The following is a 4,437-nucleotide window of genomic DNA, read 5'->3' as shown; positions in this document are numbered from 1 at the left end:
TCTGACCAGAAAACATCAAATTTTAAACGATATATCAATGAATGTCTTCTATATACTGGTTATATTGGCCTGAAATATAATCATATTGAAAATTTACAAAATGGCATTTCTAACAGTGTAGCGTAGGATCATAGAAAGGATAGGGTAGGATCATAGATAGGGAAGAATCATATATAGGGAAGGATCATAGATAGAGTAGGATCAAAGACAGGGTAGAATCATACTATACTATATACCTTGCTATGATGACAGATAGGAAAGGTCATAAGGTGTTAGGTATTTTCCCAAAGACATTTTTCGCTCGGCCCCTGGCAAATTATAACCGTAGCGCTCGGTCTCCTAGCTCATCCTAGCCGCAGCACTTGTTCCCCCATTGCAAGGCCTAACCTAACCTTTGGGAAGTTGTAACTTGGAAAATTGTTGCTATATCCCCTAAACCTTTGCAAAACTTATAACAGAATTTACAACTTGAAATGTCTAAGGTAGCTACGACATCATGATGCAACCGTGATCAGTATTTCTGATAGTATTCTCTGAATATCTTTATAGCCTGGGTCCCCTAGAAAAAGGGTTCGGTAAAGGCCAGATAATCAAAAAAAATTAGACCGTTAACTTCTGGATGCTAAGGAGGTTAGAAAAAATATAAAAAGTCGGAAAAATGTTTAAAAATTTTTGACTAATATCAAGATATGTCACAATTTTTCATCCATTTGACAAGGGCTTTTTAAAATTGTAGTTTTTATATTGTAGCTTAGATTGTTAAATATCCGAAATGTAATCTCAAAAAAGTGGTAATCAATATCCTTCTGGATTAAAGAAGTTGTAATCAATAACCTAGTAGTTATCAAAAAGGTGGTAATCAATAACCTAGTAGTTATCAAGAAGGTGGTAATCAATACCCTAGTAGTTTTCAAAAAGGTGGTAATCAATATCCTAGTAGTTATCAAAATGGTTGGGGGGTTTACACTGACCGGCCTTTTTACCTTCCTGTACCCTACTTTATGCAATGAAAACAAATTGAAAAATCCTTTAAATTGTTTAAGTAAAAAAATTGAAGGTGAAAGTTTAAAAATACTAGAGGGGTCCATCCTGTTTAGGGTTAACAAGTTGAATATACTTTTTCATATTTTTGAAGTCAATTTATTTCTTGAAATATAATGAAAACCATTCTAAACAATTAGTTTCTACATAAATCACCATTTAAGTCATTTTGATTTGTTTTAATATGTAAATTTAAAATTAAAAACTTTGATTTAGAATTTTCATTTGAATACGCTTCTGAAAGATGAAAAATTGATTCAATCTTATTCTTGATGTCTAATGAAAATTTGTCTTCGCCGCAAAATTTAAATTTTCATCAAAATCTTTTCAAATTTGAATCTCATCTTTTTGTAAATTAACGCGGAATGCAATAAAAGGGACTTTAGACTTAACAAAGAAACACTTATCATTTATAATGACGCATGTTCGATGCTCAATGGTACCCTTCACGTCAAACTAAAGTAGATTAAGTATAAGATTGATGTCTTATATGTTTTAAATCATAACCCCTAGCATTGAAGTGTTATCAAGAAAACTAAACATGTTTTGAATTGTTGACATATAATGTAACAGAATAAATCTACTCTCTGGCATACTTGTGCGTTAAATCAAAACTAGAGGAGATACGAGGTCACAAAGTCATACCAGTGATGTAGAATAGATGTTAACTTCTTTTTCCTCTCTAGATTGCAGTGACTTTAAACCTTTGTATGATCTAACGCTAACATTTTTTCAATTTTGGTTTCCAATTAAAATTCGGAATTACAGAATTAAAAAACGTCAAAATTCAACACTTTGTAAGATAGCAACTATCCCATTGTTACAAAGACAGTGGATTAAAGGTTACTATTGTAAATCGGAAAGGAGGATGCCACATAAAATAGAGGTTTATTTGAAATAACGTTTAAAAAGTATATTTTTAATTCATTTAATTAATCTTTATAGGAGACTTTACAAATATAACCTGGAACCCTCCTAGCTGTGTTAGCACTACCCCTGCACCTACCACACCCCCACCCACAATACCAGAGTTTCATAGGTAAACCTTTAAACCTACCCCTACTTCAATACCATAGTTTCATAGTTAAACCTTTAAACCTACCCCTACTTCAATACCATAGTTTCATAGTTAAACCTTTAAAAATACCCCTCCCCCTCCCACAATACCACAATACCAGAGTTTCAAAGGCAAACCTTTAAACCTACCCTTTCTTCAATACCAGAGTGTCATAAGAAAACCTTTAAACTATTTAAAGGGCTTAGTCCCAAATCTTGAATGAGGGGAAGGGGTCGATTGGAAATATTTTGAAAAAATCAATTTGTTCATTTCCAAACTTCTGAATTACAAACTCCTGAAATACAAACTGCTAAAGGATTAACTCCAAAATGACAAACTCTTAAAAGACAAACTCCTGAAAGACAAACTCCTAAACACCAAATTCCTGAAATCCAAGCTCCCGAAATACAAACTCCTAGTAACCAAACTTTTGAAAACCAAACTGCTAAATAACAAATCCTCTGAAAGACAAACTCCTAAAATAGAAACTTCTCAAATACAAACCCTTGAATTACTAAATCCTAATAGACAAACTTCTTAAATAAAAACTCCTGAAAAACAAACTCCTAAAATAGAATTACTTCTGAAATACAAGCCCATGAGGTACAATCCACTAAAATACCAACTCCTAAAAGACAAACTCCTGAAATACAAACTCCTGAAATACAAACTCCTAAAAGACAAACTCCTAAAATGACAAACTCCTAAAAATCTAAATCCTGAAATACAAACTCATAAAATAGAAAGTCCTAAAATACAAGCCCATGAGGTACAAACCACTAAAATACCAACTCCTAAAAGACAAACTCCTGAAATAAAAACTCCTGAAATAAAAACTCCTGAAAGACAAACTCCTGAAAGACAAACTCCTGAAAGACAACTCCTAAAAGACAAACTCCTAAAAATCTAACTCCTGAAATACAAACTCCTAAATAGAATTACTCCTGAAATACAAGGCCATGAGGTACAAACCACTAAAATACCAACTCCAAAAATACAAACTCCTGAAAGACAAACTCCTGAAATACAAACTTCTGAAAGACAAACTCCTGAAATAAAATTTTTTTTTCAGTTTAATTTTCTCTTTCTAGATGCCATCCTGGAGCCAGCTTTGTGTTTTTATATCTCTTCTGTGTTTAGTATTACCAAAAAATATCTTGATATTAATTTTTGTTTATGAACATCACTACTAAATGTTTATATACAGTTCAATGATCATATTAGAAAATAAAAGCATTGAAAAATGAATATATGAATAAATTTTCGGATTCAGAAGATATTTCAGAATTTGTTTAGTCTGAGACGACATTTATTCCAAAAAGCTTCAGTTCTATAAATAGAGCTTGACATAATAATGTCACGCAACCTAAAACATTGTATCAATCTTTTAAGAATAATATAAACAATAATTCAATGTTAAGGATATTGAGTCAAAGTCACAAACGCTGACTTTCCTCTCCTTATCTCTGCAACTAAATGTCTTAGACCTTAGATATTTCAAACTATGAATTATAAACCTTCAAAGATTTGCATCATCAGGTTGAAAAAGTATAGGGATAAATTTACTAATAATCAGACGACTTTACTATCTAATTTTACAAATACTAGCCTTAGAGGGCGCTTCGCGCCCATCTTCTAAATTAGTTGTGAACATGTTCTCTTTGTGTACATCGTAAAACAAAACAAAAATAATTCGCGGATTTTCACAAAAAATTTCGAGGATTTTCAAAATTTTAAAAAATTTAATGACGATCGAATTTTTATGGAGACAAATATTTAAAATTTTGATGATTCATAAACCTTCCCTGGAGTCCCTAGATGTCCCACAAAAAATTTGGGCCCGATCGGTTCAGCCGTTTTGACGTTTATTGGATACAAACAGACAGACAAACAGACAAGCTAAATTTATATATAAATGATTAATGAAACTATTTTACCAAAATAGCCCTAGGCTGGCCAATTCCTTTATCGTGCGTTTAAAGTTATCAGATATATATGTAAAATCGTCTGAATAACTGTCACTTAATCCCGGGTCTTTCTGGTTATGACTGTATATTAAAGGACCATTCACCTAGAAGCAAACTTTTTTTTAAACAAGATATTTAGCGATTAAATGGAATAACTAGTTTCGGGATTTAAAACCGCTTAATATGGATTTAATAATATGGATTATAATATTGTAATTTGGAGAAACAATAATTACTCGCACTCTCATTTTTGACACAGCCTTCTTAGGTTTAAATCACAATTATGAACTGTCTACAACATCAGGTTGTTGTAGATTATGGTTACTTCAGAGATTTTTAAAAAATCAAATAATATCATTTCTTTAAAATTAA

General features: G+C 31.7%; 1 long non-coding RNA gene across 1 annotated transcript; it reads left to right on the top strand.

Annotated features, from left to right (window-relative positions):
* The first annotated feature begins 1,827 nt into the window (after positions 1 to 1,827).
* LOC111703077 (uncharacterized) lies at positions 1,828 to 3,346 on the top strand. Its single transcript, XR_002765550.1, has 2 exons — positions 1,828 to 2,080; positions 3,190 to 3,346. It is a non-coding gene; the product is annotated as an uncharacterized LOC111703077 (long non-coding RNA).
* The last annotated feature ends 1,091 nt before the right edge of the window (positions 3,347 to 4,437 follow it).

The sequence above is a fragment of the Eurytemora carolleeae genome, unplaced genomic scaffold (genome assembly GCF_000591075.1).
Source record: "Eurytemora carolleeae unplaced genomic scaffold, Eaff_2.0 scaffold531, whole genome shotgun sequence".
Taxonomy (NCBI): domain Eukaryota; kingdom Metazoa; phylum Arthropoda; class Copepoda; order Calanoida; family Temoridae; genus Eurytemora; species Eurytemora carolleeae.
The sequence above is the reverse complement of the archived record's forward strand: the minus strand, read 5'-3'. Positions and strand labels throughout refer to the sequence as shown.